The 16,442-nt window shown below is 42.2% G+C and overlaps 1 protein-coding gene across 1 annotated transcript in view; it reads left to right on the forward strand.

The window, feature by feature from the left end:
* Positions 1-422: 422 nt before the first annotated feature.
* The window catches only part of LOC126400085 (neurogenic differentiation factor 2-like), a 130,834-nt gene continuing 114,814 nt past the window's right edge, over positions 423-16,442 (forward strand). Inside the window, exon 1 of the mRNA XM_050060543.1 lies at positions 423-432. The gene's annotated coding sequence lies outside the window, so the exon portion shown is untranslated. The remainder of the gene's footprint in view (positions 433-16,442) is intronic.

Below are 16,442 nucleotides of genomic sequence, written 5' to 3' on the forward strand. Positions count from 1 at the left end.
CACCTAGAAACACCACACACCATACCATATACACGTACACACACAAACAGCGCACCAGATGATGCGCGGGGAAAGAAGGGGGGTGGGTGGTGGTGGGTGGGGGATCAGGCATTGATTATTATTAAAGGGCCAATGATTTGTTTCCTCCACCATTTGGAGGAACACGGCTCACATCTAAATGAATGTCAGATTAACACCTTGAAGTCATTACAGCACGCTCTTGATTGTCATGTTCAGTCCGTGCACCACAACAAGCTACACACTACAAAAAACAACCCAAGCTGAAGTCTGATGAAGCTCGGGAGATTTTTTTTTTTTTCATGTGTGCGTCTAGTGAACAAAGAACACAGAAACAGCCTCGGGGTTCATTTCTCTCATTAAAATGTCCAAATACGAAACAGGTTGACACCTTGTAATGAGATATCCACACGCACGTACACAAGCTTTGCACACAGTCAAAGATCACTTGTATATCAGTCACATTACAGCGGCCTCGCCAGGACTCTTGTAACCAGATGAAGCGTCCTTTATGGTCAGAAAAATGGTCATGTGCTGCTCAGGGAGCTAAGATTAGCCGCAGCGGAGAGCCAAGAACGATGATCCTGATCCAGTAGGCCCAGGTGGAAGCCATTTGTTAGCACCATGTCGTTTGCGGCGTAAAATAGCCCGGGGATGGACCCGGGGTGGCATGTTTATAAGCCAAATCATTTCCATGGAACAGCAAAGCGCTGGACGGGAGAGAGCTGTGAGCTCTTTAAAAACATCAGCTGGAATTGACATGCCACCAAGGCTTCTTCTTAGAAACAGATTACACAACAGTTTTTCCGCTGTCACATGGGTTTAATTTGTAGCATCTAAGGATGAACTTTTTATTTTTTGCCTTTAAAGTCCCCTCCAGACATGTTTAAAAGTAAAAAAATGATACTAATACAAATATTTTATTTAACATGGTTTTCCACATAATGCAGATCTGGTCTTTCTCCCTCACTGAGAGACTCTGGATCTGGCCTCCGCTCCGCCCTATGTTGGAGGAAACATTGGAGAGATTCAGCCATAGCCTACATGTTTGAACCTCAGTCAGACCCAGATTCAGATGACGAGTCTGTTGTGCTCCAAACTTGTCCCTTTGCTAAGTCCCACCCCCAGAGGCAGACTGCCCAATCATAACGTAGCATCAAGCCGGCTCAGACCAGGGTCTGACAACAACACAGCTGTGCTCCATTGACTCTAATGCAGTCGTTTCAGATTTCCTTCATTTTCAGGCTGGTTTTGTGGATTTGGAGCTAAATGTTGTGCCTGGGGCACGTCGTGTATTAATGATACTCATTACCTGGAGAGGTTGGAAAAAGATATACGTTTCTTCCCTGTTCCAAAACCAAAATCAAACCCTGAAAAGTGTAGGGTTAGCTAGCTAGCTACTGAAGATATAGCCTACTGAATGTATACACATGCTGCTTTTGCTTTTTAATGATTATAACAGTGAGAAAAAGACCGACCCTGCTGTACAGGAACCAATGAAGGGAAGCAGAGAAACTTTGCTTATACAAATCAGCGCAGCTCAGGATGCATTTTTCCCAAGCACAAGAGAATAGTACCCGAGCCTGACCGAAACCGAAAACATTCTGTTTTTTATGTCCGAAACTTGACCCAAGTCTGATGCAGTTAAAGCACTGAGTGTGTCCCTGTCCCGTTATTGTTGTTACCATGGTTACAGGTTGCCTGTATAGCGTGATTACACACGTAGCACCTTATAAATGTCCATCAAAAGTCATTGTGTTATATAGATTGTTTTAACACACTCGTCACACACTACTCACACATTACGCAGTGTCATCAGCATATATAAATAATAATATTTCAGTCTTGCTATTAGCATAGGCCTATATCAAGTCTTCATCTCAATGAACTTTTCTTGAACTTTAAATGCTGTTAAAATTCTTTAGTCCAATCATTGTGGTTTATTTTGAGTCATTGTGGAGGAAACTGATAGCATCCACTGTGGATGGCTTTAGTGCTGTCCTCCTCTTTGATTGGTCCTCCAGCAACGCTTAAGTTTCGTTTGCTGCTGCTGCTAGCTGGAAAGGTCAGAATGTCCCAAGCAAGAACATCAAGCTCCGGGCAACATTAGGTGACAAATTTTGTTAGACGTTCTTCATTTATAGCTAGTTAACTTACATAAATATTTGCCTTCTGAAATAGCCATGTGTTGCATTCATGTGTTGTCACGTATATAACAAACCCCAGCTCTAAACAGGAAGTAGCCAAACACACTTAGGAGGTCTATCATTTTTAGACCAAACCTGAGCATCATTCATAAATATTTGTTTGGACCCCGACCACACCCGTCAGTCCCATTGGGCTTAGGTATCCATACTCTAATCACAATGGTAAATGTAGTTAGCATCTTTTATTTGTTTATATTGTGTGTTAGCTTGCTAGCTTGTAGGCTAACTGGCTGACGCAGCGTTGGTGGTTGTGAAACATACAATAATATCTGCTGCCATGAGGGTTTTGGTAGATAGTGGAAGGAATTTCCAGGGTCTGGTTTTCATCCAAAAACGGCACACTCTAGCGCAGTGATTCCCAAGTGGTGGGTCGTGGTCCAAAAGAGGGTCTTGGGTCCATTCTGAATGGACCGCAAGTGACTTGCAAACATGTCAAGTTTGTAAAAAACACTTTTTATTCTTAAGTACAGTGAATTTCCGGCACAGAGATTTTAATTTAAAGTGCTGTTTCCTGATGTAGAGTGAGTGACCAATGGACAAATACTTGACAGAGACAGCAAACTAGCTCAACAACATGGCCAAAGGCAAGCATGACACCAAATGTATGAAAGTGTGTGGACCTTGGAATAATAATGAAGAAGAAATCTGGACCCTATTGCTTGACCAGTTGGGAACCAGTTCTTTTGCATGACTGCTTTCAAGACTTTCGCTATGCTAATGCTAACTCCAATCTCTGTACTAAGAAGTCTGCTTTGCAGTGAAGGTTTCAGCTTTCTCTGCTGGTGTTATTTCAAAGTCTGCTACGCTGTCAATATGCATTTTCCATTTAGAAAACAATTGCCTTTCATATAAGTGATGCACTTAAGTCAGCTTACCCAGCGTAAATTTGAGTCTCAGATTTTAGGGAAGTGCCCAGACATCGCCCCATTCAGTAGGGGAATAAAAACATCTCTCTAGTAACAAAATTTGCACAGATACATGTCAGTATAGTTGACGTCAGACATCTTAGGAGCCATAAACATAAGAAAACACATTTTTAAATGGAGGGAGACCTTGAGTGTAGGCCTACAAGCTCAAGTTAAAATGTCATATTCATGGAGGACAGAATGCAAAGTTAAGGTTATGGTCAACATACAGTACAAATTGGAGATACAAGATGACAGTTGAATCCATGCATACTGATGTTTTCTATCATTTATTTTGGCAGTCACTAACTCTGACTAAGTGAGGAGGGCCCCTGTCAATGGGCCCCCGTGTCAAAGCCGTCCGCAGAGAATTCACAAAGTGGGGCGGGGAGCTACTCCTCACTGCACCGCAGGTTGTAATTTCAGCCACAGGGGAGGGCATGCTCATCTTTTTTGCGTGACAGATCTCCAACATAATGCATTGTCAAATAATTCTTAATATGGCGAGTGTGACACGATGGCCGCGTTTTCAATATTCAGATTTGCTCTGGCTCATAAACTCAGCCGCCACCGCGCGCCATTGGCCCATCAATCAAGACATCTCCAACCCCCCGCCTCCTCCAACTCTTCTTCACCTGTCAGCCCATTTGAATACGAGGTGGCGCTTGGATGGCTTCCACAAAATAAGCCTCTGGGAGAACAAGGCCTGGCAAAGCTGTTTTACACGTGTAGGAATTTTGATTGAGGAATATGCATAGCTCTTCTGTGCCAACGGATGTGACAACCCCTCTACGCCTAGTCAGAGGTCTTCTCCAGATTTATTTACACATTATAAGGTTTATCTCATCATCTTGTGGAAAAAGTCAAGGCTTTTATAAATCAATTTGAATATTTGCCTCTCATGTTGACACTCATTGTTTGAACAGGCTTTTACAAAATTCCTTGGCAAACAGGGTGGCGAGAAATGAAAGGCTTGACAATGTTTGCTGTAGTTTGATGATGAGAACAAACACTGACAGAAAATATCAAGGGCTGACAATCACTGCCCATCTTTCTTAGTCTCCTCTTCAATAAGTCTGCATTCAGACACCCCCTATAATTGAACTTGTGTAAACAATAATCCATCTAAAAGCAGAAGGACCATTTAACACTGAGTGATTGTCTGCACATGAGGGTAAACAAACAGAGAGCTACTGGATCTGTCATGGCTTGGCCCCTCTAGATAAAGATGGATGGGGGAGTGGAAAGGAGGGAGGGGGCCGAGGGACCAGGACAGGCAGCAAAGAGCCGCGTCAACTGCTCTCCCTCCTCATGCATTAAATTCAAAGGAGGCTGGTGTACGAAACTCCCACTGATCAATTGTAAGCAAAAGGGGAGTGGAGGAAGGGAGGGGGCAAGGCTCTGGTTTGGCATACGTGATCAGCACATTGAGCCAAATGATGTCATCCATCAGGATGGACACTGCAATTTGCCATCTATTTCCTCATCAATCAAACTTGAGCATTCTTGCAAGGGGGTGGGATGTGTGTTTATATGTGTTAGTGTGCGTGCGTGTATGTGTGTGTGGCTTCTAGAGACAGAGAGGCATCTGCAAACTCTAGATTTTACCTGAAGGGCATTAAGATGCATCACTGCTGCTTTTTTATCCATGAGTACGATTTACAACCTGTTTAATGTGAGTTAAACATTGCTAATACAATGCTGAGCGATTTATTTTCTGCTAATTTCCAAGTTTTTGTCCAAATAAAATTCTTATGTCGCTGTGAAATGCACACTTTAATTCCCTCTGATGATGCAATTTTAAAGGCATCTAGTGGTGAGGATTGCAGATTACAACCAGCTGAAACTTCTCCCATGTGCCAAGCGTGAACTCCTGGTTATGATTTTTTCAGTGTTCATTGTTCAGGAGGTCTTTACTGGGAGCTGAATTATGTGCAGAGGTCTCCTCCTCCCCAGAAAAAATCGACAAGGTGATTAAAACCAGTACAAACACTTAAAGCAGTTTCATGTTACAAATCAATGCTTCTCTGCAGTTCGGCTTGTCACAGAAGGTCCGCTGGCCCAGCACCTGCTTATGCATGCTCATCTTTTTTCTGGTTCAGGAGGGTTTTACCAGGAGCTGAATTATCCGCAGAGGTCTCTTCCTCTCCAGAAGAAATGGAGCTGCTGATTTAAATCAGAAAAAACTGAATAAAGCAGTTTCATTTTAAAAATCTGTGTTTTTCTGATGCTGTTTGGTTGGAAACCTGGTCCAAAAATTGTTACAAAACGAAGCATATTGGATGTTCACTTTGAACTCAATGGAACCACATGGCCTCAATGAGACACTAGATTTAAGCACTTTTTTGTTGTAATTGATGATCTGCATGTTTTTGCTGACGTCAAGTGATTGCATCTGAGTGAGGAAAAGAAAAGGCAAGATACTTCCCCCTAGGGCTGCCCCCTAATAGTCGGTCAAACGTTAGTCAACCAGAAAGGTCAGTCGTCGGCAAGATTTCATCGGTTGCTTAGTTGCAGAAAACAAAACAAAACCTGAAACTCCATTAGAAGCTGCACCTTGTCAAAATAAATTAAAACCTACATGACTGGACCATGTGGGAATTTAATTTGAAAGGACAGACACAGGAAGTGGCCACACTCAGCAGTCAGAGAGGAGTCAGGTTAATTTCCAGGGCTGGTACCTGTGGTTATTCCACAGGCTAGTTAATAACATGTCGGGCAGGAAATCCAAAGTGTGGGATCATTTTGAGAAGGTGAAGGACGAACCCAAGGTGATATGTAAACTCATCTTCATTGGTCGACTACAAACATGACGTATCATCTGAAACATGGAAGTAGCTACATGCCCATTAGCCCACAGCGTCATTAACAGGCGGCTCGCTCAGTGTGTGACGTGCACTTGTAGATAAAATATAGGCCTATATTAATGAAGGTTCATTAGTACGGTTTTGTATTTCTCTGTAATGTAGCACAGTGTTAACAATGTTACTGATACTATTCTTTCTCACACCTTCAACTCAAACCATTGTGTTGCCCCGCCCAAAATATATCATTTAATGATTAATTCATATCGTAAACATGCAGGCGATATGGGGTGTTCTCGGGTGGTGGTCATGTGTACAGAACCATATACAGAGTCTACTCAGCACATGATCACCCTGCTGCTGATTAGAGTCAATGCAGCAACAGCCTTGTTAAAAGTACCTGTGCATTGTATCATACAACAAACCTGATGAAGCCATGGGCAAAACATGTTGTTCGTAAAATTTCAAGTGAAGACTTAATTAAAAGAAGAAGCAATTCAGCCCTCTTGTGTGCATTTCATTTTAAAAATCAGCGTTTTTCTGATGTATTTATTTAACCAGGAAGTCCCATTGAGATTGAAAACCTCTTGTACAAGAGAGCCCTGGCTGAGGTAGCAGCCAATCAGAGCACATTTAAAATGCAACAAATACAACATATAATACAAAAATAAAACCCAATAAAACAACTATTCAAACATAGTGGCCTCTCAAGAAGAACGAACACATTTCTCTGTCATTACATTCTTTATGATGCCCTTAAATTCATCAGTGGATGTACGTGTTTCTAATTCTAGATCTTTTTGAAGCTGGTTCCATGTCCATGTCTGCGAATGGTCAACCCACCAAATCACAAAGAACACAGTGATGAGCGAGGGACTTTGCATTTGTAATAAAACGTAGAGATGCATGGTACACTGAATCAAGGCTATGTAAAATGGAGGACGTTGTGTGCATGTACAATATGTCACCGTAATCAATCACAGACAGAAAAGTAGCTTCCACACGTTTTTTTTAAAGATTTATTTCTAAAATAAAAGCCTATCTTCACTTTAAGCTTCCTAACTAGAGTAGCAATATGTACGTTAAATGAAAGCCTGTCATCTATTCTTATACCCTAATGTTGTTTGGTTCGTCACAGAGGGGCTGCTAACTGTGGTGGCCTACGTGAAACACGAATGGCACTATGTAGAGCCAGTGTTTGGCTTGTCCATTCTAGGCTACTGTAGAAACATGGCAAGGCAGCAGACGGACTCTGTGGAGGACCCACTCTGTACATGTGCACACAAACAACTCATTCTAAGGTATATAATATATTCATTTTCTGCCAATATGTCCCCCTAAATCCTACACACTGAACCTCTAAACCTTGCTAAAGAAGACTTTTGGGTTTTATCTTTTTTTTTTTTCCCAAATAGCCTATATGGTGCCTGCTCTCTCTCCCGCTGCCCTGCTATCAGTAACTTCAGAGCATTCAGCTGTTGGGCTGTTTTGAACTCAATGCGCCTTTGGCTCTGGAATATACTGTATCTCATATAAGATCCTCTAACTGACCACGAGATGTTATCCTGGCTAAATTCACCAAAGAGCTCCTTAATACATTTAGTCCTAACTTTTTTTTTATCTATTACTAACAGCTACTTAGCCGCTGGCACATTTTCATACACTTCTAAACATAAAGTATTTTAACTGCACTCAAAAAAAAAAGGCCATTCAGAATCCTGTTAGTCTCAGCTGCTACTGGACGCTCCAATCTCTAAATACCTACATTTTAGTGGAATTAGTTATCATGAAACTGGTGACTTCAGTGGACACATTTGGGGATAAAGTACTCTCTACATGTGTGTTAAGGAATCCGTTCATAAACTGGATAACAGTGGTTGATTTGCCTCAAACCAGATATGTAATATAGAGATAACTTGTGTGTTTCTTGAAAGAATAAATATTTGATTTGAAAGAAGCAGAGTGGCTTCTTATGTTTGAATATAAGACCTCGGTCTGAGACCCTTTTGGTCGTTCCAAAGTCTAGACTGAAGGTCAAGTGTGCTAAAAGTCTAAGGACCATGAAGCTTAGGAGCAATGTGCCTGAGGAGATCTGTGCCTGCTTTCCCAAAAGCAACTCAGCACTAGGATCACCTTTGCCCGTTGGCCTATAATTGAACTACGCTGATCAGGGCAGAAAGATGCCGCTGGGAATCCCAGCAGACAACAGAGAGGTCAGCGGCTAGCATGACATCACAGAGGAGACTTTATTTAACCAAACATTTCTTTAAATATCTGTATTAAAATTGCTTACATTTGATCTGCCGAGAGCAATCACTGCAACATTTCAAACACCAGCTGTTAGCCTGGGTTACCCTGTTTTTTTTCCATCTTCTGAGTGTTACATACGACTGTTATTAATGTTGTTATTATAATCCATTTATCTGTAATCTCACGACCATTATCTGACCCAGCAGCTCAGAAAAAAACATCACTCTCTCCCTCATCACTTTCCTCTCCTTACATTGTTGAGATAATGGTCTCCTCCCCTCTGGGGGGGCGACTGGTCTTCTCTGGGACTGGAGAAGATCAAGTTCACCTCATTATTAACCTACACACCCCCTCTGAACTCTGCAGCACCCACCCACCAGGCAGCAACATGTGCATCTCATTGTGGGAGGAATCATTGGCCCCCTTTTTACCCCCGGCCTGCTCGTGTGGAGAACCAGAGCTGATTTATGGGTCTAACGGATTGGTCCCAAGTGACTTGAACGCTTTGCAAAATGTGAACCATGACTAAGGGCTGGGACAAGTGTGTCTTGCATGATTGCTAAATGGGCAGAGATAGTCAGTCAGTCGGTTAGTTAAAGTGTATTTATTCAGGAAATCTCATTGAGATCAAGATCTGTTTTGCAAGAGAGACCTGAGAACAAATTACCAACAGATTACCATTACACAAATTCACCAATTGAAACAATCACAAGGTGTATTATACATAGTACAACAGAGGTATATAGTAAAGTATCTCAGAGGAATGAATATCTTCAAGCTGAACTCAACTACTCTGCATCTTAAACAGCAAGGCCTTTTATATGGCAAGACTGTTTGTGACCGGTAAAGCTTTACAGAGTGCTTCTCTTTTTGTTATTAAACCTCAAAGCTGAAATTGAACGTCCCAGGTATGCTGATGACCATCAAACCTTTTCATATAAGTCACAGTGGTGAGTGCAATAGCTATCTTGTGTAATTAATCGCATGGCACTGTGGTAGACAGCGTCCAGTGGTTTAAGAATGATGACAACAGCATGAGTATACAGGATATCTCCCTAATCCAATGGAGACAGCGTGGTGGGTTGTATTATAGTTTCTCTGTTTTCAAAGCTCTGTTTCACTACAAGAATCCAATTCTATGTATTTACTATGCTGTACTATATCAGTTAGATCTCCATTTATAGCATGAATAGGACTGGGAACATCCATAGTTTGCCTTCTTGTGAAATGCATGCATTTTGTCTGTATTTAATCTTTAAATTAGACAAGGAGATCTTGAGGTCATCAAAAGCATACTGTAATCTGGAGAAGGCCTGGTTTGCAGTTGAGTTGGTGGCATACATGATGGTGTCAAAAGAATAAAAATTGGCATTACAGTGTTGAATTGTAAATGAATATAATTTATGTTCAAAGTGAAAAGCAGTGGGCCCAATGATGACCCTTGCGGGACACCTTTACCAGCCATTTGGAGACTTAAATTGAAACCATTGGCATTACAATTTTGAGACAGACATACAAACATAAAAAAAAACAACCCCACAGAAAGCAGCTTATTTAACAACATGTTAAACCTGGACAAATAAAAACCTTTGTGCTCATCATAACTGCTCCCTTAACACGTCAGGTTTGTGTCAAGACACTAATTTGACTTAATGACCCAATCCCAAATGACAGTGTACTCTATTTTCCCATGTGTTTTTCCATTTTATTTCATTTCTAATGATTAATGACAGTGAGTTGAGCATCCCCACAACCTGTGCTGGCTGTAACCATTATAAAGTAACACGTTACTGTAATCACATTTTTGTCAGTAACGCAGTAATGTTACACAGTACTGTTCTAAATTCAGTAATCACATTACAGTTACCAATCAAACATTTGTAACCTGTGTAACATACTTCTTCAATTATCTGCGTAATGGGCGAAAAAAATGAGCAACAACAGCATCGCCATCCAGCACAAACATGGAGAGGCTCTTCAGCCTGGGCAGTCTGTGCTGACCCTGAGGAGGAACAGGTTGTCTGACAAACAATCTAAGGATCTTTCTCTCATGAGATGTAACCGCTGTTTTAGTGACAAACACATCAAATTAGGTAGACTAGTCTGCTGTAACACCAAAGTTTGGTGATTGGCCATCTGAAGTGAGTATGTTTGAATGTGTCTGGCCCGTTAGATTCTGTTCATATGACATTTAAACATGTTGTTTTTCTTTTTAATCTGTCATTATATTGTGGTGTTAGAAATGCCAGTCTCTTGAATTGTTTTATTTAGGCCTATTGGCATGGTGCATTATCCTGCTGGGGGGCCAATGCCATTGGGGAGTACTGTTGCCAGGAGTTGAAGTACTTGGTCTGCAAAGGTTTTTGAGTGGGTGGAACATGTCAGGTGGTATCCACATGGATGCCAGAATCAAAAGGTTTCCCAGCAGAACAATAAATTATTATTACAAAATAATCAAAATTACTCACTTCACCTGTCAGTGGTTTTAATTCTGTTGGTTTAATGACCCCCAAAACTGCCCTCAACACAGATATCCAGAGCAACATCATCAAATTTCATTTAATTTCATTCATTTCGTGGATGGATGGATGGATGGATGGATGGATAGATAGTACTTTATTGAAACAGTATCTGGGCATAAGAATATACAGTAGAAATATAAAATATATACAAAATAAGTAGTGCTAAAAATTTAAACTACACAAGAGAAATATACAGGAATAATATAAGACAGAAGATCAGTTACACAACACAATGATCAGGAGTTGAGTAAATGTACAGTAAAACAGTTCTTTTTCATAAATTAAACGTCGCCTCCATCACTCTTCCTATCACATCTAAATGAGTTACACTATCCAGTAATGGCTAAATCTTCATTAGAAGTCAGGTTTTCTCTGTTTTATGTCTTTAGAAAATATGAAAAAGTCATTGATTTTTTTTATAACATCCCAAATACCACATCAAAATACTGCTCTTAGCAGTGTACTGCCGTTTTCAGCTGCACAATGAAGCTTCAGTGAACCCTTGTGGAGGCTGGAGTGATGAAACCTTACACTACTGATAATCTGCAAAGTGCATAAACCCAAATACAATCAGGACTGCGTGTTTCCTTTTAAATGCATTTCCTCATTGACACATTTATTCTTTATTAGATCTGTATGGAAGGGTTAGATGGTGAGTTCCAGCAAGGCCCAATGTGTGGCGCATGATGGACTGTTTGAAATAGTGTCACTTATCTGGGGTTTACCATGTGTATTAGTAATTGAGGATAATAATAATGTGCTGTAAAGTCATGTAAAAGTCTGTGCTTTTGCTTCCTGTGATAAATACAGTAGATGATAATGGCCTTTAATTAAATTCAAATTCATTGTGTAACAGTCAGCATCCAAGTTCACCGCTCTAACATTTGCTTCTCTTTTGGAGCGTTGCATTTTTTAAAATTTTAAACAAATAACAGAAAATACAGTGTTTTTATGTGGACTGCACAGGGTGGTGTTTCTTAAACTCAGACATGCTCAGCACAACAGAGACACAAAACAGAAGGACAGAGGGCCGACAGTTTCATAAAAGAATAAATATGCAAAAAGAACAAAAAGTAGAGGCACTGTACAAAACACACACAGGCACACACACACACACACACACAGACACACACACACAACAGATTCTCTCTTTCTCTCTTACTCACTCTCTTTCTCGCTCTCTTTTTCACTCTCTTTGTCATCCAGTCTCAGTGCTAGCGAGAGTGCTGGCATCCACTAGAGCTGGGAGATGTTCTAAGACCTCTTCTTACTTTGTGCCAGCTCTGCTATACCCTAGTGGGTGTGCGTTTAAGTTTCCCCATCTGCTTCTGTTCACATTATCTAGCTCCAGGGCAGGCACCTTGTCTAAAATACACACATGCACACACACGCACTCGCGCACAGACACACACACTCAGAGTTTCATCTTTGTGCTGATGACGCAGTTTTACAGTTGTGTGAAGCCCACACACACAGCATAGCAGGGGTGTTTTTTTTATCTTTACCTTCCTTTTCTTTTTCGACAGAACAGGCGAAATCAAGAGGAAGTGCCGGCCTCTGGAGAGTGGAGGCCGCTAACTTCCTCTGAGCGTGATCACTGGCTGCTCATCCCTGGAGGTTAAATCAGCGGTGGAGCTCAGAGGACTTAGGGGAGCAAACATCACTGGCGGTTCTGCTGTGAACGAGGGGCCAAATTTGCATCAGAGTTCTCGTGTTTTTTAAAATACCTCCTCAATCAAATCATATTCTTTAGCGTCGGGTTGTGACTTTCGAGGTATGGGCGAGCACAATAAAAGCAAACAGGAGCGTCTGATTCTTAAAGATCACTGATTACGATTTGAGACAATAAAGACGGTGAGTAATATGAGAGGATGAAAGTGATTTGCAGTGTCACGCTATTAAATCAGACTCTAACATAGTAGCTATGAGATTGAGGAAGGTTACAATGAAACTCCAAAGAGGCAGCCAATGTCTTTTTCTCCCCAGAGCCATGTGGTATGGCTATGCTCGCTCTTTCTCTGCTAAGACTGGTGCCATAAAAAGCGGATTGAGCTGTCTCCTCAAGGGGTCAGAGGTCAAACTCATCCTGTCAGAGGCAGGCCGGTGGCGAGCCACAGGGAGGGGTTAGGGGGCTGTGACCTGTTGATTGTGTGAGGTATGATGGACTGGGAGGTGGGCAGGGGGGGAGAGGCTGCAGTGTGTGGCTCCCGTGAACTATGAAGAAAATCAGTGGCGACAACGGGTGGCGCAGGGTGGCTGGGCAATTCTGTCACCACCTGACTCTCTTTTAAAAACCGTGGAGAAAAGGAGACGAGTAAAGAGGAGAAAAGAGAGAGGAAAAATGTGTCCAGCAGGGGGCTGTTCTTCTAAGAATATTTTAGTTCAAAGACTTAGTCAGACATCACTCAGAGTTATTTGAAAATGCATCAGTGGAAGTTAAAAATAAAAGCACCACGAGGTACCTGGCACAATCACATAGCTATTATGTAACAAACTAAAATTCATGAAATGCCTCGGACCATTTTTAGAAGCGACATCTCGACGAAATGTATGCATGCAATCTCTTTCTCTACCTCTGCTAAGAAAACCTCAAGGGCAAGGTCCAACAGGCCTACGAGCGCGGCAGAGTGTAAGTAATGACGCCTGCTTTACTGTATATCTGTGTGAAAACCGAGAGACCCTGACAGCCACGCAGCGCCATCAAACAAACGATTATTTCCCATTTAAAAAGAAATGCCTTCACATGCTCAGTTTTCATGTTTCTTTCAGTTCCTTGGAAAACCTCATCTGGGCCCCCATGTTTCATGGCCAATAAGATGTTGTGTGTATGCCTGTCTGAATGCCTCCCCTCTCCTTTATTGCTTTATGTTTGCTTATCTGTTTGCCTTTACTTATTCATATCTGCGTTTTGGGCGCTCCTTTCTTGCCTCTTGATATTTGTCAATATGGGCTTGACCTCAATGGGCCAAGTCTCTCCTCTGAAGTGAGAGCTGGCGATAGCCTTGAAAACAGACCTTTAAATTAAACGAGGGAGAACACAGATTGTTGTATAATTCATCTGGACCCCCCGCCGAGGATCCTCTGTGCAGTCGTGTTACTGTCTAGATTAGAATTTCCTTTTGTTGCCGCCTGTTTGTGTAATACACAATGTGGATCCTGCCAGGGCCCAGTAAATTACCTCTTTAAACATTCATTTGCCTTAACCAAGAGGAAGGGGGTGAGGGAGCGGAGGGGAGAAAGGAAAAAGCCTCTTGATTTCACATACAATGAATAAGTTAATAAAAAGATTTTTTCCCTCTCCTGTGCACGCATTTTTTTTCCCCCTCCACACTTGAAATCATCCTTACCAAATCAAAAAGTAAGAGAGAGAGAGGACGGGAGGTAGGAAGAAAGAAAGAGAGAACTAGAGTGAGACAGAGAATGTCTGCGTATGCAGAAGTACAACAACAACAAGAAAGAGGAGAGGAGTGAAGCCGATTGGAGAGGAGGGAGGAAGCAAGAGAGAGGGAGAGAGAAAGAGCCCGATGAGCTCTTGGAATGATGTGCCTCATAGTCCCCGCTTGCGTATCCCAAAATACCTGGTGCTGGAAATGTGAAAGCCAGGCGCACGACGGACGCCATTCCCCAGAGAGGCTCCGCTGGTATCATTAGCGAGGGAAACGGCGGGCTCAAGTGGCGTACAAACTTCAGCAAAACGTCAAGCGAGAGAAATGTGCACGCATTGCGCCTCTTTTTTTCTCCTCCCCTCTTTCCCCCCTTTTTCCCACTCTCCCTCTCTCCCTTTTTTCTTTCTTTGTGTTGTGTTTCAGATACGACACCACTCTTCTACCAAATTAATATTTCTCAAAATAAAAGCCAGGACAACTTTAAACTAGCGAGGGAAGAAAGGGGAGGGAAGAAAAGAGAGACGGGGTAGAGAGAGAGGGAGAATTTGGTTCAGTTTGCACGCTTCCTGTGAAGTTGAGTCTCTGTCTTCCTGCTCACCTCATTTTGAGGTCTGTGGTTTTGTCTTGTCTCCATCTCGGAGTCAGCGCCATCGAACTGATGAGGTCGTCACAACTGCTTATGAATGCCAAATGAGGGAACACAGCGAGCATCGGCGCTTGTAGAGGGACATTTACATACAGTTTGTATCATAAGCAGAAATCCTCCCCGACCTGGACAAAGTGTTGTCACATCACCGGACTGTTCTGCCATTTTAAACAAATTCAAGCACAAAAACAGCATCATATGCCAACCTGGCCCACAATCACACTTCCTCCTGTGTGCTTAGCTACAGCCCACAAACTTAGCAGACACCCATTTAACGGTGAGAAATAAAAGTCTTCTTCTGTCATGTGAAATGTTTACGCATACCAACACATCCAGAACAGTTGAGTCACTTACAATTGCTTCTTAAATGAGATCCTGGTGGCTCATTTCTCGCGGAGCCGTTTGGATGGCACGGCTACAGCGCACAACTGTAATCAAGAGGGACAGCGAGCGCCCTTTGACGATTGGCTGGTGAGTGGAGCCAAATATGTCTTTTCTACGTGGTGCAGTCTGTCGCAGACGTAATTACAAGTTAGATCTAAATAAACAAACAGCTGCTGCCTGACCGCCCCTTCAGGAGCTGTTTGGTGGCTGCTGCTGGAGATGTCTGCCCGCTTTGCTGCAGCGTTCAAGCGCAATCACAGAAGAGTGCACACAGGCATGGTCTATATAGAGTGCACGACACGCACACACAGCACAGCAACTAACCCTGTTATCATGCAAGACCTCACATGCACTGCATGCTTCCTAATGACAACTCTAGTAAGAGGATAAACATACACAGCACATACATTGAGACGCACGACGTATAATTTTAGCTGTGACGGCCTACGGACGTGAAAGAGAGGATTTTTCTGTCTGATGAGACAGAAGAAGGCACAAGTACGGAGAAATTGTTGAGCAAACTAACAATTAGCCCTTTATTTTAATTGGAACATTTCAAAGTGAATCAGTGGGCCGCTGAGGCTAACCAAAAGTACCGAGTGGTGCTAAACTTGGAGTGAGTAGGTCCATTTTTCACCACTTCTATTTTAGAAAAGAGGGACAGCGAGGGAAATATAGAAGTCAGGAGAGGTGGGAAGAGAGAACTGTACGCTATGATGCATACAGAATCCAACGGAGCACTCCTCTGCCACCTCAACAAAACATATCTGTGGTGCGCCGCTACAAAACCAGACAAGATACGAAACATCTGCCTCCCTCTGGGGAAAATTACAGGTGGTGGACGATTTAATCTGCGTGCTGTGCACTTCACTGCTTTTGTGGCCAGCGGATGACATGGATGTTAGATGGTCATTAACAGCTGCCACTGTTTAAATTGGCCCTGATACTGAAGCAGCTGGAATCCAGGGTAATAAGTTAAGTCAACATGCTACTGGATAATGTCATCTCCAAATTTAATCTGGTGTCTGAGATAGCAGATGAGAAGTGCACATTTCTGTGATATCCTGCAAAAACGGAAAGTCTTTTTTTTTTTCCAACTTTGCTCCTAATTTGTCAGAAAACTAGGAAACTGCTCTGACATTTATCTGTGGATGTCTTTTGTGATGGGTGTGCAGTTAAGCTTACATAAAAATAATTGGGTTAGGGCAAATTTTTTTTGGTTTTAGTAACATTTTGGTCATATTTTGCTCAGGAACATGTTGACAAACCAGTTAGATTAAGTAATGTTTAATACAATGGACGAACAAATAACTAAGAGAA

Source organism: Epinephelus moara, chromosome 13, assembly GCF_006386435.1.
Source record: "Epinephelus moara isolate mb chromosome 13, YSFRI_EMoa_1.0, whole genome shotgun sequence".
Lineage (NCBI taxonomy): Eukaryota > Metazoa > Chordata > Actinopteri > Perciformes > Serranidae > Epinephelus > Epinephelus moara.